This window comes from Nuphar pumila, chromosome 1 (genome assembly GCF_984573655.1).
Source record: "Nuphar pumila chromosome 1, dmNupPumi1.hap1.1, whole genome shotgun sequence".
Taxonomy (NCBI): domain Eukaryota; kingdom Viridiplantae; phylum Streptophyta; class Magnoliopsida; order Nymphaeales; family Nymphaeaceae; genus Nuphar; species Nuphar pumila.
In genome coordinates this window covers 48,536,755-48,564,171 of record NC_143249.1, presented here as the reverse complement: position 1 = coordinate 48,564,171, position 27,417 = coordinate 48,536,755, and positions in this window count along the sequence as shown.

Genomic DNA, 27,417 nt, shown 5'->3' with positions numbered 1-27,417 from the left:
ATCGAGGAGAATGGAAATGAATATGTGAACCTGCTCGAAATCTACAGACAGTATGGGGTATTTGTGGAAGTCAGTTCCTTATCTCGAACAGCTCGAGAAAGAATCCAACATGCGATGGTCTTATGCACTATGTGATTAGCTCTCTTTTCAGATGGACGGAATTACATGGATATCAGGATAGTTCAACTTCTGCGAAGGTGGGGAAGTCGACAGACCAGCCGCCTCTCTATAGCCATGGCCGCACTCGCTTTTCTGTACCGAGGGTTGACCCATTTCGCACTTGGAGAATCAATTCTAGTCGAAGGGTGCACTTATGCATTGCAATCTTGGTTCCTCCGACATGTGCCAGCTCGAGCCAGTTCATTCAGATACAATGGTGAAAAGCTTTTGTCAGTTGCGCGATACTGATTCTTGATCGATAACCTTTAGGAGGAAGAAGTCGTGTGGGACTATTTTGATCGTCAAGAATCACCTCCCAGATATACTTATGCATATGGCAAGCGATTCATGCTACTTGGCCCCTTCTTCTGTGCATACTATCATGCATAGCACGGTGTCAGGCAGTTCTCTCAGAGACAGAAGCGCATAGAAATTCATCTACTATCAGAGATTTTGCCAGAGTTCGATCTCACATCAGATCAGTGGTCTGGAGCATACCATTCTGCCAAACATGGCTGAGATTCTTTTGTTACTCTCACTATTTTTTCTGGTCCTCGAGTGTCCTCCGATTATCAGGAGTGGTGGAAAATTGTTTGTCCCCCTCTCCTTTGTCAAGTGTATTATTAATAAAATCATTTTTTGCTTTAATAAAATTCCTTTAATTTTCATCCTATCTTGGTTTGACGACCTCGCCTAGGTAACAAGGCATAATTTCAGTTGTTTATTTTCTTTGCAAAGGAATGACAACGCAATTGTCGTAATTCCAGCGACGACTCAATCCCTAGTAATGGGATACTCTTTCAATTGTCTACCAAAATTCTCAGCAAATATTTTCCTCCAATCAAAATCTCTTTCAAAAGCCTAACCATTATTTTTTCCATGCAGAGAGCATTCGTGATATTCAATGGTTCAGACAAGGTCAGGGAAGAAAACTGCATCAGTCGAAGGCATGGCACATTCAATAGCTTCAAAAGAAGAAATGGACTCCCCGCGTTCTGGCAGAAATCAAGGGCAGCAGGTTGAGGATGACATTGATCCTCAAATGTATGCCATGTTCAAAAAAATGATAAGCAAGATGCTGGTAGAGCAAGCTGAAGCCAGTGTAGAGCAAATCCAAGTTAAGCAAAAAGCAAAAGGTCGGGCAGTGAAGGGGGCCTCGAAGGTAGCCAAGAAGTCCATTCAGAATGCTGATACAACCAATGAAGAAGAATCAGTGAAAGATTTAAATGAAGAATTTGAGACTCATCAGGCATTTCGCAAACCTACACAAGGGCAGGGGTCAGCCCATAAATTCAAAGAGCGGTCCATCAATGACTTTGACCAGCCGCAATTCAAAGATGTAGTCAGAATGGTTCGAGATCTACAGGCCCGCGACAAGGGCAAGAAAGTCTTCACCAGCGAAGACTTCTACGATGGTTTGGATGGGGATGATAATCTTGAGAATCTCCCTAGAAAATTTATCAAATTTGATGGTTCTGGAGACCCTAAAGCTCATCTCGCCATGTTTTTCGCTGAATGCTCCAAATTCAAGCGAGATAATCGGGCTCTTTTGATCCTTAGGTTAAATCCCTATGGATTTGATAGTTCGTAGGTCGAACCCCTGCGGAACCGATATGATCCTTAGGTTAAATCCCTATGGAATTGATAGTTCATAGGTCAAACCCCTGCGGAACCGATGTGATCCTTAGGTTAAATCCCTATGGATTTGATAGTTCATAGGTCGAACCCCTGCAGAACCAATGTGATCCTTAGGTTAAATCCCTATGGAATTGATAGTTCGTAGGTCGAACCCCTGCGGAACCGATGTGATCCTTAGGTTAAATCCCTATGGAATTGATAATTCAAAGGTCGAACCTCTGCGGAACCGATGTGGTCCTTAGGTTAAATCCCTATAGAATTGATAGTTTGTAGGTCAAACCCCTACGGAACCAATGTGATTTGTAAGTTGAATGCCTATCAAATCAATACGGCTCATAGGTTGAACCCCTTTATAAACCAAAAGTCCCTCTCAACTCAGTGGTTCTTAGGTTGAACCCCTTTCAAATCAATCTCGTTCTCAAAAATTTAATCTGTAGGTTGAATTCTTACTGATCCCCGGTCCTTAGGTCGGACCTTTTTTGGATTGGTATTTTTTCAGAAATGTGATTTGTAGGTTGAAGTCCTCCTGATCCACGTTCTTAGGCTGAATCCCTATTGAACCTATGTCGTTCTCAATTGAACCAATATCGTTCTTAGGCTGAATCCCTATTGAACTCATGTTGTTCCCAGTGAACCAATGTCGTTCTCAATTGAACCAATGTCGTTCTTAGGCTGAATCCCTATTGAACCCATGGTGTCCCCAGTGAACCAATGTTGTTCTTAGGCTGAATTCCTATTGAACCCATGTTGTTCCCAGTGAACCAATGTCGTTCTCAATTGAACCAATGTCGTTCCCAATGAACCAATGTCGTTCTCAACTGAACCAATGTCGTTCTTACGCTGAATCCCTATTGAACCCATGTCATTCCCAGTGAACCAATGTCATTCTTAGGCCGAATTCCTATTGAACCCATGTCATTCCCAGTGAACCAATGTCGTTCTTAGGCTGAATCTCTACCGAACCCATGTTGTTCCCAATGAACCAATACCGTTCTCCAGTGAACCAATGTCATTCTTAGGCTGAATTCCTATTGAACCCATGTTGTTCCCAGTAAACCGATTCCAATTTCGACCCTCGGGTCAATCAATTTCCAATTCCCAACTTCTAAATTTCCAGTTTCTGATTTTCAATTTCCAATTTCCAATTTCAACCTTCGGGTCAATTAATTTCCAAATTCCCAATTTCGACCCTCGGGTCAATCAATTTTCAATCTCCAATTTCCAAATTCCAATTTCGACCTTTTGGTCACCCAATACCAATTTTAATCATTTTCTCTTGCGAGAGACCCTTTTTACAAGGAGAGTTCAAGGGAGCTCATTCTTTTCGCATGTTATCCTTTGTTCGCTTAGCCCCTTTTCAGGGAGAGTTTGAAGGGACTAGTGTCTTTGTGAACCCTTTGCAAAACAAAATTCCAATTTCATACAAGGAACCCATAGTTCAGGGAGAGGTTCGACGGAAATTCGCCTTCCTTGTGACCACAATTTTATACTAGGCCATTTCATCATGAGAGACCCTCTTTTCAGGGAGAGTGTGATGGACTCGCTCCTTCATGACCAATTCACCGACCTCACCATTACCGGCCCCCTTTCTATAAGAGAAGCCTAATGTTAGGAAGTTTTGACGAAAGCTTAATTTCTCTTCGAAAGTTCGTTTTGCAAACACCTCCTCTTCAGGGAAGAGAGGAGTAATTTCTATTTCCCATTTCTAAATCTTTTCCTTTGGGGAAAGGAGAAGAAAATTTTTGTCATGAATGCGTTGAGTCATGCTTCAAATGCTCGCTTTCACAAAGAATTTCAAGAAAATCTTGCCAATTTGTCATTAAATACCTGTTGATTTCAAAAAATTTATTGCACAAAAACATTACTTCAGAATACCTTCAATATTACTTCCGAAAGGACAAAGCTATCACAAAAAAAAAATCAAAATGCAAGATCTTTCAATTGGCCAACCAAAAGGATGAAGAATAAATCCTCGATATGGCCAGCAAAGGAAATTCAATGTTGTTGCAGAGCCATAAGTGATCGATATTGATCGCAGTCAATGGCACATTTTTAAAGATCATTCTTGGAAAATAAGATAGTCGAAATATCCTGGGTGATACAAAAAAGTCTATTCAATTTTCATATCTCCTCAATCACCTAAGCTGCAATTAAATATCTGCAAAAGGGATCTCTCAATTGTCGTCAAGATGAAGACAAATTATGCGAGTTAAACCCCCGGAGCCAAAAAAGATTTGGATCATCTTCGAGATGAAGGAGTTTGTGACAGATCCTTCCAGAGAAAGTTCAGATCACCGTCAAGATGAAGGCGGATGCGATGAACCTCCCAACAAACCCTAAAAGATATTTAATTTCTGCTATCATCAAGAGATTTCCAGCCAAAGAGTCAATACCATCAATATAATCTCTGAGAGAAAAAGAAGGATGGGAACATCTCCAAGATGAAAAAGTTTATGACGTACCCTTCCAAAAAAAAAGAGAGAGAAAATCTAGGACATCTCCAAAATAAAGGATGATGTAATAAATTTCCCAGAAACCCAAAGAGCTCCAATTCTGTTGAAAAAAAAAGTACAGGCAGAAAGACCATTCTGAGAAAAAAATCCCAGGATATCAAACTGCCGAATCTGCCAAGAATCTTCTTTAATTTTGTAAAAAAAATTTATCAATATTCTTTCACCAATCGCTTTCATAATATCAAGAATACTCGTTTTTCTGCTCATATCAAGGAAATTGATAGCTTCCTTGAAAGAAAGTCAATTGCAAGAAATTTGAATTTTAATTCTACGTGGTTAAGCCCAATCAGAGGTAATACTTCAGGTAGAAAAGAGGGAATATCTTCAAAACAATGTGCATCACTTTCAATCATTTTTAATCAACAATAATTTTCAACTTTTTGACAACATTTTCTAGCTATCCCAGCGTGAAGCGAAAGTTTGAGGTTCATCTTTGGCGCATCCTGACATCGGTTGTTATCCCTTTTAGGACTTGATAATGGGAGTTTTCAAGATTCATTCTCTTCTTTGGTATAACCTGAGTGCTTGGGCTCTCAGATTCGCACACTTCCCTGTGTCCCCACTGTCCCACCATAGACAATCCAATTTCGGCTTGAGGTTAAGCCACCAATCATTTTCTCGCAAAAGGTCACCAATTTCAAAAGTTATTTAGTCTCAGCAATGAGGCGCCCAAGATCAATCCCTTTTCAAACTTTAGGGACCCCATTTTCTTTCCTTTTACAAAACCCTCTCGAATTTATTGTGCAAAATTCGAATGTCCCATCATGGTTTCTTCATCTGAAGATTTCGTCTATCGTCCCCGATCAGGTCAAGGGGTTAAACATGAGCCTCATTCTGATGAGGTATTTCATTTCTCATCCCATCCAGGTAAAGGGCTAAGCCTGAGCCTCATTTCGATAAGGTGAATCTTCTTCTTTATTCTTCATTCCATATCTACCATCATCATCTGAATTAATTCTTTCACACCCAGCCAGATTTTTTTAACTAGGGGCATTTTATATATAGTCCAAATTTGGTGTGTTTTTCTTTGCCACTAAGCTCGGCTCTATGCCGGCTTAGTAGCAAAGAGGGTCATTTGTAAACACCCTAAATTTTCACCCTCATCCAGTGTTTATATTTCATGTGTCACTGCATATCATTGCATGCATTTGACATATCATTTCATTGCATTGCATCTCATTATCGAGATCCAAAACTTTTGTTTTCAAAATATTTAATCCAGATTCAAGTTTTAAAACTTTTCTTTCAAAATCAATTTTAAAACCAAGGTTTTTAATCAACATTCTGTCATTTGCCAACCCCCAGGACCTTATATTTTGAAGTGTTTTTCTCATAAAATAATCTGGATTCGTTTTAAACTCAAATTTCAACTGATTTCAATTCTCAGATGAGACCCATTTAGGTGGTGTTGCTTCTGGATTCCTTCATTTATCAAATTTCTCAAAAATTTCAGAGTCCTAGTTGGATCAGGACTCTATCTTTTTATCTTTTTTAAACATTTTCAAAACTCCATTTTGATTTTAAACCAGTTATGGTCATATTCCTTGTCCATTTTCTCTATTTTGGCCAAAATCTTAGTCCTAGTTGGATCAGGACTCTTTTTTCAGAGTCCTAGTCGGATCAGAACTCTATTTTTTACTACCTTTGCTACCTGTTTTTGGAGAAAAGCTTTCAAAATCTTCTGTTTTGGCCAAAATCCCAGAGTCCTAGTTGGATTAGGACTCTTTTTCAAAAATCCAGTCGGATTAGGACTCTTCTTTAGAGTTTCAGTCAGATTAGGACTCTGTCTTTTGTCACTATTTTTACCTGTTTTTAACCAAATCTTTCAAATGAGTCAAAAACTCAGAGTTTCAGTCAAAACAGGACTCTGATCCTGATTTCAATTTTGAGAGAATTTTTAAAAATCTTTCCATCAATCAAAACTATTACACTTTTATCAAAGAATTTCAAAATTCTGGGAATTTATCCCAGAGTCCTTTTAGAATCAGGACTCTGCTCCAGAGTCCTGATCAAATCAAGACTCTATCCAAAGTTTGTTTTCTCACTCCATTTTCACTGATTTTCAAAATTTATGTTTAAATTTCATCATTTGCTTATCAGAAAACCAAAAATTCTTAGAGTTCTGATCGAATCACGACTCTTTCTCAGAGTCCTAATCAAATCAGGACTCTGAACCAAAACTTCAATTTTATCCTATTTTTAACTTTTTTCAAAATTCTCTTATTTGTTTTCTCAGAAAATCCAAAAAATCTGAGAGTCCTAGTTCAATTAGAACTTTGTCCTCAGAGTCTCAGTTGAATCAAAACTATGTTTTATTTCAATATTTGTTATTATTTTCACTGTTTTCACAAGTTCTTTCATCTGTTTTTCAGAAAATATCAAAAAAAATCTAGAGTTTTAGTCCGATCAGGACTCTGTCCCCAGTCCTAATCCAATCAGGAGTTTGTTCTAGAGTCTGTTTTTTCTTCCATTTTTACTCTTTTCTATTTGTTTTTCAAAAATTAGGTTATTTTATAGAGTCCCAGTTGATTCAGAACTCTATTTCAGAGTTTCGGTTGAGTTAGGACTCTAACCCTAACTGCATTTTCTGCCTTATTTTACCATTTTTTTTATAAAATCTTTCAAAAACTCCTTCATTTGGCTTTTAAAATCCAAATTCCCAGAGTCCTAAAAATTCAGGACTCTAGTCTAGAGTTTCAGCTTGCTTAGAACTCTATTTTCAAAACTTTGAATTTCAACTATGATTTTAACCCCTTTTCAAAATCATTTTCAGTCTTTGTTTCAAGTTTTTCAAAATTTCGATGTGGGGCCCACTCAATTGGCGCCATATCTAGAGGAGTTCTGACCCAGTCAGAACACTGTGTCATTTCAAATCTTTCAATCTCAAAGTCTACTTTTGAATATCTTTTGAAAAACCTCTCATTTTCAAGTTTTAAAATCGTTTTTGAAAATTCAAGTGGGGCCCACTCGGGGTGGTGCCACATTTGAAGAAGTCAAGGTTAGACTAGGGTTAGTCAATGACCTAGTTAGGTTAGGGGTTTAGAGGAGTCAAAAGCAATTTTGAAAATTCATTTTATTTAAGTTTTAAACCATTGGTTTTTAAAGGTTTTAAATTCAAGTTTAAAAAAAAAAAACAAATGTGGGCCCACACTAGGTGACACCACATTTGGACTTTCTAGGGTTTAATTAGGTGTTAATTAGGGATTAATTAGAGTCCATTTAGGTTAGAATCCTCTAGGAAAATTGTTGGTCCTTAGTGGATTTATTAGAAAGAGTCCTGAAAAAAGAAAAACCTCTTAATTAACCCTAATTAAGTGACTTTTTGAAAACCTATAAAAGGGGGACTTCAAGAGGTCAAAAGAGGCTGTTTTTCTCTCAAATTTTCGTGGTCTCCCTCCTCTCTTCAGCACCTCTTCTTCCTCCATTGAAGCTACAACCCCAATGTGAGTTTATTTAATATTATTTCATTGTTTTTTATTAGCTTTTTATAATTTTGTATTAGATTTCACCAAGGAACCCCTTGTGTTCATGGATTTAACCATGGATTCAACCTCAAGAACCTCAAGTTCTATTCAAGAAGATGATCTAACCCTATTACATGTTGTTTTTCATGATTCTAATCCATTAGAATTGTTTATTACATTGTCTTTTATATTCTTAATCAAGAAAACATGAGATTTATCTGATTAAATGGATTAAATCCATGGTTTCATGGGTAAAAGCAATTCCAGCCATGAATTCCCTGTGTGTTATTTATTTATTTAGCATATTAATGTTTATTACATGTTTTTCATCATCAAAATTAATTTTTTTTTGTTTAAATAATTTTTATGGTTTTTCATGCTTAAATCATATTTTTTTAGTGTTTCTTAGATTTCTGCATATTTTAATTTCAGATCAGTAGAAAGCATGTTAGTTCATATTTAAATATTCATTAAAAATTCCTGATTTTTTTATATGTTGTTCACGGATATGTCAGTGAGCTACTGTAAAAAAATCAGACCTTTTGGGATTCGGGAACCTTGTTAATAAAATACAGAGTCAAATCGGGATTTCTGTTGATTAAAATCGTTCTTTAAATTCAAGCAAACCTTGCAGATATGTTATTTTTTTCATCTGATATTCGATTCAAAATCCATAAAATACAGTGGCTTCGTGTTGATATAGGAAATTTACTCTAAAATTTTAATACTTTTTTGTATCTATTTGATATTTTTCCTCTGTTAGAAAGTTGTATCCATCTTTTAAAACTCGTTATGATTTATTAAAACCCTAATTTGACTTATGCTAATCATAGATGTCAAACCGTAGATTCGATTCATGATCTGTAAAAGAGAAAGTTCATTATTTTTCTATCTACTATTCACTGCTGAAATTTGAGCATTTTTTTATGAATGTTATTATTTGTTTATGTATTTTTAACCGGAAGTACCTGTTTTAACCAATTTTAGATTCATTATATTTAAGTCAAGATTGCTGGAAGGGTATCTCCCTCATCAAAGATGATTTTTCCAATATATAAAAAGGAGATTCTTTGTTTTTCTGTATGGTTTACCTTTATAAAATTTCAAAAATTTTCATGGTGAATTGACCCCTGATTCGGGTCTAACATTGAAACTGGTATGTGACCATGGATAAAAATAGCATATTTTAGGGTTTCTATGCAATTTTCAAATTGGAATAATATCGAAAATATATTTTTATGGTTCCAATCTGATTTTAGGGTGATAACAAGTGTAGGTGCCAATTTTTATCAATTTTGGAATCCATTTGATGCTTGAATGGAACAAATTGCAAAACAGGGTGCCTGTAGGATCCCGAAACACTGCTAAAATCATGATTTTCATGATATTTCTTGATTTTCATGTATACGTTCATGTTTTTAGGGTTTGTTCATGGTTATAATCATATTAGGATGCTTTATGGTCGATTTTATGTTTATTTCAATCCTAAATCCAAAGTTTTACCAAAATTTATTTCAAAAAACCCTGATTTCAAGGCCATAGTCTTGCTATCGGGGGCAATTTGGTCATTTGACCTCAATTTCGAAATTGTAAACCCTAATTTTCATATTTTTAATCCTATCATGTCATCTTATGTTTGATTTATCCTCATTTGAACTTCAAAAGATGTATTTTACAAAATATCTTTCTGAAAACCCTAATTTCAAGGCCATAGTCTTGTTTTCAGAGGTATTTTTGTCTCTTTTTCTCAAATTTCGAATTTTAAAGTTATTTATCTTTATTATTTATTCAATTTTATTTCATATTTTATCATGTTTATCTCAGGAAATCATGGAAAATGGCTTATATCTAGCAAAATCCAGTAATTTCTAGATATTACTAGATAAATCTAGAAAAGCCAACATATCTTCACTAACAAGTTTTCTAGTTTTGCAGGGATATTGAAGACTTTAATTTTCTTTAATTTCCTATATTTAAATTCAATTAGTTATGTAAATTGCAATTAAATTTGGAATAAGAATTTCGATTTGTGCTTAGATTAGGATTTGCATTGCATATAGTTTAATTCTGCAAATTTTAATATCTGATGAATGCATTATTCATGCACATATTACAAATCCACCATGGTCTACATGAATGGCACGTGCACAAGCTCTTAGGGAGTTGACAAACTCGGTGGAATTCGTATTTATGGCCATAGTCAGAATACGAATGAGACCCAAATTCGTGATCTTCGTATTAGCCACATTCAGCCTACACTCTTAGGCTAACTTCAAAATGCACTGCATTTCTCAAAAATACAAAAGGAATTTCTCAATTCTTCAAAATCATGACTTTCAAATCCCTATTCATTCATTTCATTCAATTTGCAAATTCTAATTCTCATTCAGAGAAATTGATTTTCTCAAAATTTTCCAAGTCTTATTCAAAAATTGATTTTCTCAAAACATTGAGTTTTCAAAGGATATTTCAAGTGTTTCTCAAGTTCAAAATCCTAATTTTCCAAGTTATATTTTCAATTTCCAAATCTTAACATCTTTAATTCCAAAGTTCAAAATTCAAACTTTTCTCAGAATTAACCAAGTTTTCCGAGAATCGATTTTCACAAAACTTCAAAATTTTTTCATAAATCAATTTTATTTTCTCAGAAACATCCTCTCAATCAGGATTCACGATTTTCAAAGGGCTTCTTTTCCAAGTATTTTCTCCAAACTTTGAAGCAAACATCATGTTTTCAAATCTGCATTTTTCATAAAATTCATAGCACATGTCTGATTCTTTGTGCATTTAGGAAATAGAACATGATCTAGAGAGGTTGAGCAAAGCTAAGCACACTCTTGATCATTGGTTCAATTACCCCTGGTAAAGGCGCCAGGAACGGTTGAACCTCGTACCGACAAGAGTGTCCCATTCCTCAGAATTATCCCGCATTTTAAAAACGGAGGCGAGTTATTTTCAAAAACTTTTTCAAAGGTCGGTTTGACTTGCAAAAGTAAAATTTTGCGATGATAATACCCATGTAACGAGCTTTGTGTCAGTGACTCCCAAACCAGACAACCTTAGGGCACCAGATACAAAGTATGCCTTGGACTTAATTGCTCAAGTCACTAGACCTTCAATTCTCATAGTTTATATATAGATTGCTTCTTGTCATGTGCAATGTCAACATCTATTAGGCTCTCTATAAAGTCCATGTAACAGGCTTTTAAAACGTTGGCTCCCAAACCAGATGACTTTAGGAGACCAAATGTAAACACCCCTCAGGCTCTAATTGCTCGAACAAAATAGGCCATAGATATTAACTTAGACAAATAAGTGACTTCCTTCATTGTCCTTTTCAACATGAAAATCAAACACTTCAACTTGTGTCTGAGCTCAACTACTAGAGAATACAAAGACATAAAACAACTAAACGTATGCTCCTTTTCACTTTTTGAGTTCTTCATTTCAATATTATTCATTTGCTTAGTTTTTCAAAAATAAAATTATGTATATTCATATACGTGATTCAAGATAAACTCCAACATACATCTATTACCATTTCTTTGAAATCCACATAAATAACCATGTTTTTCTAGATTAGTGTCAGAAAAAAAAATGGGGCTTAAAAAAACTTTAAAAATATTAGATTATGTAACACAGTCATATAAGGTCAAACTCATTCCTTAAAAAGCCATTTTTTTATGAATTTTTATCAATGTGCATGTACAAAGACAAAAAAAGATTTGAGTGTGCAAACTACACCCTCCCTCATGCTTGAATGACATTGTCCTCAGTGGCACTCCCTCATGCTTGCATGAAACTAGATGAATGCACATAAGAAACAAAAAAAAATAGGAGAAAAGTGGTAGAAGTCACCTAATTTACACTATAAAATCTTACCTGATGCGGCATTGTACTAGCTCTGCAGAGATTCTACCTATCTCAGTGAATATAACTCATAAAAAATACATAAAAATGCATACATGATCTAACAAGCACGCTCATGAACAAAGAAATAAACAGACGTATCCTAAGACAACTATGAAAGATCCAAAAATCTAATCCTAAAAATGCAACATACAAACCCTGTGTATTGTCTCACTCATCAACGAGGTCAATGACCTCGATGTTCTGACTAACCACGACATCAGAAATATAGGGCTTCAGTCGTTGCTCATTGACATTAAACATGTCACCTATTTGGAGGTCCAAAATCTCAATAGCACCATGCAGAAAAACTCTCTGAACTATGAACGGGCCATCCCACCTAGACTTCAGCTTCTCTGAAAAAAGATGGAATCGTGAATTATAAAGCCAAACCCTCTGCTCAGGCTTGAACGGTTTTGGTACTATGTACTTATCATGAAAATGCTTGGTTCAGGCCTTGTAGATTTTGGTGCTCTCATACGCATCATTTTGCAACTCTTTGGGCTCACTCATCTGCAATCTCCTCTCTACGCCAACTTAAGCCATATCAAAATTAAACTTCTTAATCACCCAATATACCCTATGCTCCAACTCAACAGGGAGATGACATGGCTTTTAAAAAAAACAATCAGTATGAAGACATGTCAATCGGAGTCTTGAAAGAAGTCCTATATGCCCATAAGGTATCGTCAAGGTGCCGGGACCAATCCTTGCGGTCTGGTCAGACTATCTTTTCAATAATCCCTTTGATCTCCCTGTTAGAGACCTTGACTTGGCCACTCGCCTGCGGATGGTATGGTGTAGCAATCCGATGATGTATTGAATACTTTCTAAGTAAGAAAGCAACCTGCACATTTTGGAAATATGTACCACCATCACTAATCATCACTCTCGAAACACCTAACCTATTGAAGATATTGTTCTTCATAAATTGAAGCACTTCTTTATGATCATTGGTTTGGGTGGCCATGGCCTCGACCCACTTGGAGACATAATCAACCACCACTAAGATGTATACAAAATCAAATGATAATGGGAAGGAGCCCATAAAATCGATGCCCCAAACATCAAAAATCTCTACGATAAGAATGGGCAAAAGGGGTATTATATCACGCTTGAAAATGCTACCTGTCTGCTGACAGTGTAGACACCTCCTAAAAAAATCATGAGCATCTTTGTGAAGTGTTGGCCACCAAAATCCAGACTGAAGAACCTTCACAACGATCTTCCGATTGGAAAAGTGGCTTCCATAGGCCAGGGAATGACAAAACTCTAGAATAGAATCGAATTGCTCCTCAGGGATGCACCTCTGAATCATCTGATCCAAGCATAATCGAAACAACTCAAGATCCTCCCAGAAATAATGTTTCACCTACAATAAGAGGTGATCGCCCTCATTCCTGTTCCAATAAGAAGGGAACTCTCGGGTCACTAAGAAGTTGATGATATGCGCAAACCAAAGCAGATGCTTGACATAAAGAAGTTGCTCATTTAGGAAGGAATCCTCAATATGTCCCTGATCAATGGATGTTTCCACGATCAGTCTGGACAGACGATCTACTATAAGATGCTCACATCCACTCTTATCTTGAATCTTGAGATAATATTCTGTAGCAGAAGAATCGAACAGATGAGATGCATCTTAGTATCCTTTTTACTCATCAAATACCGCAAGGCAGCATGATCAGATTAAACGATGACTTTGGAGCCCAACAAATATGTACAAAACTTCTCAAGCATAAATACTACGGCTAACAACTCCTTCTTTGTGGTTGTATAATTCATTTGTGCATCAGAGAGGGTCCTACTGGCGTAATAAATAACATGAGATCGTCGTTTGATCTTCTAGCCAAGGATAGCTCCAACCGCATAATCGAAAGTGTCACACATGATCTCAAATGACACTGACCAATTGGGAGAATGTAGGATGGGAGCTGTGGTCAGGGCCTCCTTCAAAGATAAAAATGCCTTCAGACAGGCCTCATAAAAAATAAATGGTTGGTCTTTCTATAGCAGGTTACATAACGACCTCAAGATTTAGCTAAAATCCTTGATGAACCATCGATAGAAACCTGCATGCCCTAGGAATGATCACACTTGTTGTACTAAGGTCAGTGGAGATAATTTCGCAATGGACTTCATTTTGGCCTTATCGACCTTGATCCCTTTCTCAGACACAATATATACAAGAATAATCCTCTACTAAACTATAAAATGGCTCTTCTCCCAGCTAAGCACAAGATTTGTCTTCATATAACATTTAAGCAATCTCAATAACTTTTAAAGACAATCGTCAAATGAAGAGCCATATACCAAAAAGTCATCTATGAAAATCTTAAAGACGTCATCAACCATGTGGGAAAAGATTACCATCATACATTGTTGAAATGTTATCGGGGCATTATAGAGCCTGAACGATATTCTCTTAAATGGAAAGGTGCCATATAGGCAGGTGAGCGTAGTCTTCTTCTGGTCCTCGGGGTGAACGACCACCTGATTGTATCCTGAATAATCATCCACGAAGCAAAAATAATGCTGGCCTGCGCTCTCAAAAATTTGATCGATGAATGACAACGAAAAGTGATCCTTCCTAGTTGCACCATTCAACTTTCTATAATTAATGCATACTCGCCACCCCATGGTAGTCCTCATGAGGATGCTCTTTCCCTTCTCATTCAACACAACGGTGAGCCCAAATTTCTTGGGGATAACCTGGGTGGGGCTCACCCACTGACTATCGGAGATGGGATAAATGATCTTTGTATCCAACCATTTGACTACCTCTTTCTTCACCACCTCTTTCATGTGGGGATTCATCATCTTTTGCATCTCTCTAGAGGACTTGGCACTCTCATCAATGATAATCCAATGCATGAAAAAGAAGGGGTTTATCTCCTTCAAATCTACCACCGACCATCCAATCGTTTTCTTATGCTCATGCAAGACCTGTAGAAGCTGACACTCTTGAGTGTCAGTCAGGTCTGCAAAAATGATGACGGAGAGAGTCTTATCCTTGCTTAAAAAGGTATACTTAAGCAAAGCTCGTAAAGGCTTCAACTCAAGTTTGGGCAGACTCTCAATGGAAGGTCAAGCAGGCTTCTCTGCCAACTCAGAGAGTGGTTCAAAGTGCTAGGTCCAATTCAGCTCACCTGACCATCTATCAATCAATCCAAGGCAATATTTCTCTAGTGATTCATCCTCCTCCTCATGAGGCGGATCACTCAACATCCAAACGTGCTCTACTTCTCTGAGATCCTAAATGAGATTGACCTCAAAAGAAGCCTCATCGCCTGTAGGGTCCATCATGGCATGAAAAATGTTTAGCCTCATCTTCCTGTTGCCGAATGAAATGTCTATTGCCCATGTGCAGCAATTGATGCACACATTTGCGGTGGCCAGGAAGGGGCGACCTAAAATGATGGAGGTCTGCCTCATATCATCCACTCCCTCCATATCTAAGATGATGAAGTCAACAGAGAAGTAGAAGTCCTCCACCTTGATCAGAACATCTTCAAGAATTTCTCATGTGACCTTGTTCGATCTATTTGTCAGTTGCAGAGTTATAGGTTTTGACTTATCTCCTTTAGTCTAAATTTGTCATAAAAGAAACCCTGCAAGATATTCACACTTACCCCAAGGTCGAGCAAGGCGCACTCAATAGTGATGTCTCCTATGACACACAAAATAATAGGAGTCCCTAGGTCCTTGAGCTTAGATGGGGTTTAGTGTTGTAGCACCGCACTCACCTGATCAGTAAGATAGATCTTCTTCGGTACATCCGAAAGGCTTGCAGCATCTTATCCTCAAAGGACTGGCTAGAGGCAAGCTTCTGGGATGGAGGCGGACTATATGAAGACTGGGTTGAGGGGTAGCTAGATCTCTGAAAACCAGGTGCATAACCGCCTTGCCTGAGTTGGTTCTGGAAAGGGATAAGGGATTGGACTTGTGGATTTCTTCACGAGAAATTGGGATGATTATGCCAAACCGGATTATAAGTATTGAAAAATATGTTGGGTGCGGGCTTGGCAAAACCTTGCGCCATCTAAGCTTGCTCTTGGACAAACTCAAAATATTGTGGCACCATGGGGCAGTCAAAGACATGGTGTGCTAGGCTAGCACACAACGCACACACCTGCATGGCTAGGGAGGGATTCGATAATAGCTGATCTAATTTTTGGGTCAGCAGATCGACCTTATTATATAACTCAAGGTTTGTCCCTAATTCGAAGATACAAGCCTTCTTAGATCCAACAGGGGCAAGTGTAGCCCTCTCAGATCATGAGGCTGAAGCATGGTGCATCAAATTCTTACTCTAGGTCTCAAACAGGGCACATGCCTTATCCTCATTCTTCAGCATGAAAGTGCCCCCACAGGCAACATCAACTATTTGATAGTTCTTCTCGGTCATCCCGTTATAAAAATATCGCACCAGTTGCCAATGGAGCATCTGATAGTGGAGACACTTTCGGAGAAGATCTTTTATCATCTCCCACGTCTCATGAAACATCTCCCTCAATTTGTGAAAAGCTGGTGATGGCTTTTCGATATTGGTTTGTCTTACCAATCGAGAAGTATTTCTTGAGGAACTCTCTTTACATGTATTCCCAAGTAGTAATTTGAAGTGTATCTAAGGCCTTCAACTAGTGCTTAGCCTTATCCTTAAGAGAAAAAGAGAACAATGTCAACCTCAATGCGTCATTCTCAAAATTATTGATTTACATCGTAAAGCAGATCTCGAGGAACTCATCAAGATAACGGTAGGGGTCTTTGTTGCTAAGGTCGTAAAATGATTTACACTGGCCCTGATTTTAAAATGGTTTTCTCCTACATCAGGTCTCGTGATACATGAGGTGGAAGCATACCATTGAGAATGAAGTACTCCCTAAGACGATGGGTCAATTGTTGATTCTTAGCCATAGGGCTGAGTCTGCGGGCTCCCCTATTAAGGGACTCGAGGTCCTCTAAAGTCTCCACAAGCTTAAAGTCAAGCGAGTGTCGCTCTTGTATACACCTGAGGGTAGACTGGTGTAGCAACCGTCCTAAGGAGCTAGTTTTCTATCTACCTAACATGTAGAGCGGCTAAACCATAGCAAACCACAAAGCAGGTAAAGAAAAAGAAAACTAAAAAGCAGTAAACATAGCACCACACACTTGCACCCAATAAATATTTTGCAAAAATAAACTAAGAGCATGATAACAATCGTGCACAGTCATCTCCTAGGAGTAGCCTAATAGGTGGGCCGTGAAAGAAAAGTAAGCTGAAATCTAAGGTTTGCAAACACATGGTTCTAGATCCTAAGTAATAAAAGAAACTAGCAATCCTAAACAATTAAACAGGGAAAAAAACTAGCAATCCTAAGCAAAGAACAGAAAGGAAACTAGCAACCTAAATAAATGAGAACACACAATGGCAATAAAGTGAATACTCGTATTTTAATCACCATTTTCTGGCAACGGTGCCAAAAATTTGATGCAACTTTTCAATAAAGCATTTTAAAATAATATTTTCAGTAAAAATATTTATGCAAATCGTGCATCAAATCATAAAAAAAAGTTCACACTAGTGGTGAAGTCTGAGTCGATCTTAGGGAATGGGAAAAATACTTTGTATTCCACAGAAAAGCTAAACTACTTTTTATTGCCTTGAAAATAAAAATAATTAGCTAAATAAACGAGAGTGTGGCCCCTATAGAGGTCTTAAACAAATAAAAAATAAAGTGCATTATTACAAACTCAAATTAAATTGAATAAAAATAAAATAAAACAAAAGCTTAAGCTAAAAGAATAAGGAAAAGTTTTCAGTGCTTGAGCTTCTTGTCCCTTCTTTATTGCTTGAAAATTAACTTATGTTCCTTTTTTTTCTTTTAGGGCTCCCTGAGGGGCTTTCTGAAGTGCTTTTTGAGGGGATCTTTTAGGGATCTCAGAGGGCTCTTTGAGGGTATTTTCGAGGGCTTACCGCACGTCTGAACGCTTCTCTGTAAGAATCAAAAGACAAAACACAAAATAAAATGCAAAACTCACCAAAATTCAATGTTAGTTTTAGCTCAAAAAATCACAAAATCATGAATTAAACTAGCATGAAATAAACTAACTACTTGAAACAACTAACTAGCTTGAACAAACTTAACACTAAATGACAAAATAGCAAAACAAACTAACTATCAAGAAACTAATTCATGTGACAAATAAATGACCAACTAATTCTTGAAACACACTAAAATCGTGAATCTAATGGAATATGTAATAAAACAAATCATTGATTTTCATTCAACAAAACGTGAACTTAAAAAGCATGACTAATTTTAATAAACTAATATAATCTAATTAAATATGAAACAGCTAAGCTAATTTTTCTGAATTATACTATGGCTAACAATTCTATTGCTAACTTAACTACCATGAATAAATGGCTAACTAAGTTATCTAATGTAACTAGTGGACCATGAATTAAAACAAACAAAACTCTACAACTATCCAATTAATCATACAAGGCAAGAAAAATCGAATTTGACTTAAAAATTAAAACTAATTACATGAATCAATAGAAGCCTAACTAACTAATGCCAACTACTAACATGTTGTAAAAAAAGAAATTAAACGCCAGCAAATAAATAATGAAATAATGTCCCACTAGTAGATCGGTTGGTAGCCGATTCTCTAAAAAAATGATAGTGTCTAAGTCTTTAAACCTGATTTTAATCTAATGAATTAAATTAAAAATCTAAAATAAAAACACCAAACTCACTAACAAGAAATGACAGAACTTAACTCTATGTCATGAGGTTGATTGCAATAAAGAAAACACTACACTATATTTTTATCGATTTTTTTTCTTCTAATAATTAATCTAACTAACTAGAAACTAATCTAATATTTAATAAAAGCTTAATGATAGGTATTGAACAGTAAATAAAACAAAGAAGCTACGATCTATTTGATGCCATCTAAAAAGATTCAAAAACACTATGCAAGAAACTAGATCGGCTAATAAAAAAAATTATTTAAGTAATCTATGAAACACTGAATATTAAAAATATAATGCGGATTAACTCTAACCTAGATCTAACCTAAACTTAATTAAAAATCAAGAAAATATAAGAAAATGTTATGTCCAAACTATCGATTTGACTAAACTAATGTTATTCTATGCATAATTAAGAAAAATAGCTAATCTAGATTAAGCTATATATATATTCAGATACTGAATCTAAACTAATCTAATCTAAATATGTTGAATATGCAATGATCAAACAAAACTACATGCAACGATATGATTTATAATTTGCAAAAACACAAATCTATGAAATTACAGAGAAACCAAGAAGAAGAGAAAGTTGGTTTTTACCTGTGCAACCGAACAAACTTTGCTCTCTCTCCAACAGATGGGATGCGAGGAATTGGCGATGACAAGGTTTAAAAGAAAGAGTGAAAAGCATAAGAAGCAAGAAGAAAGAGGTAGGCAACCAATCAATCGAACAAGGGGGAGAAAGGAAGAAAGGGAGGCAGAGATGAGAGAGAGAGAGGGGCATAGGCTACACACAGGAAAAAAATGTGTTCTCTAAAAAAATTATTACTATTTATACTAAAGAATTAGGTTTACACATTTTTTTCAGAAAACTCCAATATATTTTCAAATTTTTCAAAATAGTGTTTTTGAAAAAAGGTGTTTTTCAAAACTACCTCTTTTAAACCAAATAAAATATGACTTAAACACTTCTAGGTTAATTAGAACACTAATTAAAAAGTTCTAAACAAAATTAAACATTGATAAATGCAGGGAAGTATTTAAAATATGGTTTTTCCTTTATTTTTAATTTAAATGCAGTTTCTCAAAAATACTGATAGGACTGGGTTTTTAACATGATTTTTCAATGGATCATGCATAAAATTGAATGAATAAAATACAAAATATATATGTGATCAACACGCATATACTTAAGTCAAAGTACCTATCGTGAATCGATGTAGCGTCGGTTGAACTCTAGTGATCAGCTGCGAACTCAGCTAACTATCGTCACAACTACCATGATCTAGCTACAACAAAAATAGAAAGAGGGATATAGGAGAGTATGGAAAAAATATAGGCTCATGTAGCATTTTATAAAGAGGGAAATGGTGGAGGTTGCAACTTGAAATAGTGATAGCATGGGGGTGTCATTTCCCAAGAGTCACTTTAAGGTAGTGGGGATGTAAAACCCGAGAGTATTTTTTTATAATTAAAATGAATAAATGATGAATTATTGGTGCATTCGTGACTATAATAATGAATTCTTGATTTTCTTGATTTTCTTGATTTTCTTGATTTTTATTATTTCAATTAATTATGAACCTTTGTCTCAAGTTATCAAGATTATTTCAAGAATAATTGAAAAAACTAAAATATGTGGACTAAACAAGAAAGTAAATGATTTGTATATTTTTAGATTATGGATTATGGATTTGGATCTAATCTCATTGGATTGGACCTATAGGGTAAGACGATCAAAACAATAGAATTATTATTTTGATAGAATTTTTGGTTGATCAATGACTTATCTATTAAATCAGATTTAACCTTAATGTTCATTATTTTAAGGGCATTGAAAACAACTATCTACATGCCCAAGTTGGTGTTGATTTGAGCATTTTATCATTGACAAAAATTCATGCCTAATTATAAGTCAAAAATTAACGTTTTTTGACATTGCCTAAATTTTCTTGCCAATCTGTATGCTTACGATTAAATCTAACACCACCACAATGATCTACATTTTGAAGGCTATTAAGTAGACTATTTAAACGTCTAATTCTGATGATTTTTTGGGTTTGTAAGCCTCTCGAAAGGTTAACTTGTAACTAAAGCTCAAGCCAAGGTAAAAAGTCTCTACTTTCCTTTTATAGCTTAAGTATTTTTCAAATTTAATTAATTAGGTTTCATAATTTATTTATTAATTTTATTAATAAAAAATTTAATAAATATTAACTTCTTATATTAGAAATTTGACTCTTTTCTAAGCCCAAATATAAATAGAGGCCCCCATGAGAAGGATTAACAAGGTTAGTTTTCTCTCTTTCTTTCTCTCTTCTTTTTTTCTTTTGTTTTGGGTTTTCTCTCTCCTACAAAACATGTAGGAGCCTTAGAAAACCCTTGATCAGCCATTAAACCTATACTTATTTGATTGGTGGTAGTGTAATAAGAGTCAAATCATCAGTTTCTTCATTCTAACTATGAAAATCGATCATAGATAGGTAAGATTTACATAGCCGATGTTTTTAAGCCCCTTAGAGTCTTTCTTTCTCTTTCTTAGATTCAAGAAAGATCTCCATGTGATTCCAGGGGGTGTATTAGATCCTTCTCAAGCTAGTAGAAGGTGTGGATCGTGCGAATCATGCAAAAAGACCTGCTGAAATCTTCAAAAAATATTTTTCTAACATGAGGTAAGTGATTTATGCTTTTCTTGAAAGAACGGAATTTTTGGCATGGATTCCAACATTTTTTCATGAGTTTAGTCCATGATCAAACCCTCATAACCATGGACTTGACCCAGATCTAAAAATTCATGAAAAAGAATGCTTTTCCTAAAAGAAAACCCTCTTGGAAATCAGGTTTTTCATAAAAACTCGGTTTCTTAGAAAAGAAATCTATAAATTTTATAAATACTTGTGCTATGCTATGATTTTCTTGTAAGTAATGATTTGTATTGGTAAAATAGGTTCTTGTAGATATTTTGTAAATTTTTTGTGAATTTTTTTGATAGAAAATTGAAGATATTATGATTTTAGCAATATCACGTTTTTTAGAAAATAAATCGGTAAATATTGAAAAGATGGGGATATTGCAGCTAGATTTATGCAATATTCCATGGTAGTTGATAGATTATATGAAAGTAGATATTCTGTAATTTTTGTAGATTTTTTTGAGTTTTTATTTCATGCATATTTCATGATTTAGTTAATTTATTGTATATTTTACCAAATTAATTTATGAAAAAATAAAGCATGTGCGAGACGAGCATATTTTTTTAGCCAAATGGTTGAGAAAAGTATGATTTATCTCAATTAAAATATATCAAACTTAGTTGTATATTTTATTCTAGTTTTATTAAATTTATGCAAGAAAAATCACGGATGTACGGATTCGGGTGACCCGGTTTGGTCTAATCTGAATGCATTGACCCAAAATTACAGCTTTCTGGCCATACATTTGATTAGTAAAATGTTTATATCTTCTTCATCCAAATGCGTTTTGTTGAACGGTTTATTGCGTTGGAAAGCTAACAAAATTTTGCAACTACTGTGAAATTTTGGGCTCTATTTATAGATTGAGTACGACCCTATGATAGTCGAAACAAAATTTGTTATGTCTATAGTAAAACATCTATAACTCCCTCATACAGAGAAATTTTCATGAACAGTTTGCGGCTATGGAAAGCTGACAAAATTTCTTACATATTGCAGAAATATCAACTCTATTCACCTATTGTAAATTTTTTTGTTAACTATGTAATAGTTAGATAAAGTTTAGGATTTCACTAATCGTTATCGGTCTTTGGACCAAGGGTTGACTTTTGCATAGTTTGCACATATGTTGTATAAATTTCTTCATATCAAATAGCATGTAGCATGTGAATGAGTATGAAAGTCTGATTTTATGTAGAAGTTTATATGTCTAGCTTAAAACATGAATTGCCCTAAGAAAGCCTACACATAAAGATAAATGATCGAAGGGTCCAATGAGTGCAAGTTTATGGTTTAATTTCATATATTTTGTTGGCTGCATGTATGCCCATGTTTTAATGATGATATTGATGTTGCATCGATATTGATGCTCTAATTCATGTTCTTCATTGCATTGGCCATGTACATGCATATGTGTTAACTAAAGCATGAATGTGAATGGAATTTTTATTTGTGAATATGCTCAAGTTTATGTTAAAAGCATGATTGAATACATATTTCAATGTTTTATAAGAATGCATCCATTGCTTGTAAAGTGGCCAAAGGTTTTGATGTTGTATGAAAATCATGAATATAATCAAATAAACATGTGACATTAAAATCAAGATACTTGCTAGGAGAGTGGCAGGTGGTACAAAACTTCGCAGGGCAAGTATATTTTAGGCATGAAAGGTTGCTCCTTACCTCAAACAATTTTATGGAAAAACCTTTGCATTAGACTGCAACGTAGAGGGCAAGGTACTCATGAAAAAATCTAATGCATCGAGTTGAAAGGTGTTGAGAATCTCTCTCGTATTATCATCCATCACCCCGTTCTGGAGAAAAGGCCTGGTCGGGCCAAAGCCACCCCTGTATGTAAAACATTGCCTCAGTCATGGTCCTAATTTGGGAGTCATGCCTATGTTGTATCAGCAGGCCTAAGAAGTGATAACTTAAGATATATATGCATTAGTTAATCATTGCATGCATTATTTAAGAAAGAGAATGTAATTAAAGACAAAAATATATGCATTCATTGAAGGGTTTTTGCATATGGTAAGTCATGCATATTAACTGCTTATGCATTATACTTCTTGAATGTATAAATTGATACTCTCTTGTTTAATTTGGTAGATTGAATATGCATGACTAGTTATGTAATTATTTCAATAAATTTTAAATGCTAACTATGAAACTGCTATTAAAAATCTTATTTTGTATTTCTGTCTTACGAGTTTAGTATATCTAACTCTACTGAGATATGTGTTTTATGACCCTATACGGATTAATATTTTTCAGGTGATGAGGAGTGACTTACATGCGAAGGCAGGAGGCTGCGACAGGGATTAAGTCTACCTTTCCTTTGCATTCACAAGATTTTCAAACTCTGATTTATTATTTGATTATTATGTCAATGGACTGAAGTAATTAATTTCTTTGAATGATTGTGGACATTGATATAGTTTATATAAGTTAAAATCTATTTCTTTTGAATCCCCACAATCGTATGGTTATGCATAAATAAGAGAATTAGTGTGCCAACTTTTAGACCCGATGAGTTTTTTTTCGTTGTTATTTGCTAAAATATTTAAAAGTATATAAAAAAATTCCACCATTTTTTGGGTTATAAAATTTGGAGTGTTACAAGGGAGGGGTTATATTAGGCTGCCATTCATGCATGACTTAATGAGAGAGAGAAATGGTGGGAGTTTTAAGAAACTCAAAAGTCTTCTTTCATATTTTTTTCTCCCATGTTTTGTAACCTCCACCAATTCATGTGAACGGGGGTGTGGTTCGGTCCATTATTATAGCCCACAATCTTATATGTAACCCCTACTTCAAAACAAATGTGTTCCACATACTTTTTTTTCTTCTTTTCTTTGGTTCAAGTGGGGTCCACTAGAGAGAACGCTCCCCTTCTCTTTAACATCTATTCTTTCTGTCACTTTTATTAACATGTATATGTATATGTTCCTATACTTATGCAATTATTTCAATGCTTTATAAAGTCCACCTCATGTATTTACTATGAAATTATCTCATACCTTATAAAAAATCCATCTCATATAGTAAATTTTAAATCTAGTACCCCTTCCATTTTATTTTATATTATTAAAGTCTGGATCCATGTTGGATCCAGTCCTATATATATCAATTCATACACATACTGAAAATCAATTTGGATTACAGATCTTGGGATCTAGATTCAATTTGGATCCTTTCAAGATCCAAATCCAATTACCAAAATTCGACTCATATATATCTAATCTATATATATATATATATATATTTGAATTACATTCCTCACAAACCTTTATTTTATATTAACTTTTTCATAATTATTTTATAAACACTTGAAATTTTCTCAAAAAATTGTGGGTCTTACATCGCTTGTACCGGGATTAGAGTTGTCAAGACCCGGGTGAAACCAAACTTGGACCAAATTTTTGGGTATGGTATTGGGTCTGGACCTAGTTCTAGTTGGGTCCACTATAAGAAAAATCATACCCAGACCCGATAAGAACTATATGAACCAAACCCAGACCATACCTGATAAAACCATATTTTTTATCATTTTTACATTGAAAAATTATGGGTTTTAATCGAAACTCGGATCGGGTCTAGGTCTCGTATAAAATTTTACAAACTATACCCATGTCCATGTATTAATCAGACCTTCGAGTCTAGACTTAGGTCTTAATTGGGTCTTGTTATTTATCACCATATTCAGACCCTATAGGGTTTGGTTTGAGTCTGGTCCGGGTAAACCTGGTCGTTAACACCTCTAACCGGGATGTCTAAACCATAGTAGTGGTTTCTTTATGCTAATCATAAAAAAATTAAACAAAACTCTCTAAAAAACATTTGTTTGTTAAAGTAGTAAAGGACAAAAGAAGTGCACATAAAGTCCATATCTCTAATTTGAATCAAATCCAAATTGAAATAAAAAAAGAGTTTCGTTATATATAATGAATTGGCATACATAGATCCAAGAATTAGCAGTTTCATCTATATATAGGATAGGAGGAGATGGGTTCTAGTTTTGGGTTTAATTGTTTCAATTTCTTTTCTTGATTGTTATTTTCATGTTTTTCTCTAATTAATTGATTTATTTTCATAACTCTAGTCTATTTAAGCTTGTGTTTTGGTGCCATATCTGCAACCCTCAAGAATGACCTTCCTGTAACTTGCATCAACTAAACTCTCTCTCTCTCTCTCTCTCTCTCTCTCTCTCTCTCTCTCTCTCTCTCTCTCTCTCTCTCTCTCTCTTTGTGTGTAAAGAGGAAAAATTGCCACAATCCCACCAATGGTTTTGATGAAACGAAGGTTCACAAGTATCTTTTATTTAAAAGTATTTTGTGACATGGTCTAGAATCTTTATTTTGCCTTTTTTTTATAGGCAAGCTTGGGTTAGGCAGACCCCTATGGGTTCATTGAAACCAAGGAAATAATGTAGAGAGAATTTACAAGAACAAGAAGAATATACATTAGATAATCCAAGGATTAATTATCCAAAAAGAAAGTGGGTCTAAAGATAGTCCAAAGTACGTACACTTGACAAAAATGTCTTCATAAGTCTGAAATATTGAAACCTGCAAGGAAAGGAAAGTGCTCAGCTCTCTCAAGCATACAACCAAATTGTTTAGCATCAAACTCCTAAGGATCAAGTTGCAGAGAAGCAGGTATTGCATGTTAGTCAAAATGGATCAGGAATAGCCACTTACAGGAAGCGTCTTTGGATGATCCGAATATAGCTTTGGTGATGACAGGTGGTTGGCATTCTTCTTAGCCAATCGATGCCCTAGATGAGCCCAGGCCTTCAGAACGAAAGGTGAGCAAGATCCTTGAACCCAGAGAGAGAGATCACACAGGCAGTTCACATCACACTACCATGGGTCTCCTATTTATAGTGAGATCTGGTAGGAGGACCATGATGGGACCATAATGGGCATGCATGGACAGTAATGAGGCCTCATATATGTCTTGTAACCCCCAAAACTGAAAAGTCTCTCCAACCATTTGGACCCTTGATTTGCCTGAGTCAATATGGGTCACATCTAGGTTGGATCCGATTCGATTAAAAAATTGAGCATTCTTCCACTTGACCAATTGGCATGAAAAAGTGCATTATCGAGGTTCTTTGCTGTTATCTTGATTCAATTTTCATGTGAGTTCACAAGAATGAAGCATACAAGTCATGGAGATAAACATCTCTATATGAGATATCATATTTTCATGTACTATAATATTATTCATTTTAAGTGTTTAGCATGTTAAGAATACTTTTACGAATAGGTTGGTCTCTAACCCATTCTATTGATCCTTTTAATATTGTTATTCTCTTTTCAAAATAAGATGCACTTTATACATAATCAACAATGCACAAAACCATATAGAATCAATTTAGTTTTCATAAATGTGATAACATATAATCATAATGTATTGTTATACATCAGAAGGATTCAAATAGACTCATCATCATTACATGTTGAAAATATAATCCTGAAGCTAGCATTTTAGTAAGAGGATTCATATTTATTTTCTTCGTGATGATTGTATCAATACATACTAAATAATTATTTGTTCTTTGTTTAACAACAAAGTATTTTAACTTCATGTGTCAACATGAGGTGGAGCTTTTATTATTATTAGAGAAAAATACTACAACTTTTTTATCACATAAGGTCTTTAGTAGCCTCTCAATAGAGTCCACAACACCAAGACTTATAATGAAGTTTCTGATCTATATGGCCTGAGACAAAGTTTCATATAGAGCAATAAATTTTGCCTCTATGGTGTAAGCTGCAGTTGTAGACTACTTTCAGCTTCTCCAGGAAATGATACAACCTAACAATAGAAAGATGTATCCTTTAATAGACTTCCTATTGTCGAGACAACCTCCTAAATTCACATTTGAGTATCCAACGACCTCAAGTTGATTTTTATAGGTTAATATATAGTCTTTTGTTTCTTGCAAATAGCGCATGACCATCTTTGTAGCCTTTTAGTGTGCAATGCTTAGATTAGACTGATATCTACTAAGCATCCCAACAATAAATGCAATGTCTAGTCGCGTGCAACTCTGTGCATATTGTACACTCCCAACCGCTAAAGCATGCAGGATGCTTGTCATCCAAACCTTTTTGTTATCATCCTGATGACAATCATTTAAGCTCAATTTATCCCCTTTTACTATGGGTACAGAACCAAGAGAGCAACCTCATCTCATAACTTTTAAGAATTTTAAGGATATAAGATTTCTTAGAGAGGCCAAGTACACTCTTAGTTCTATCATGATGGATCTCAATTCTAAGAAC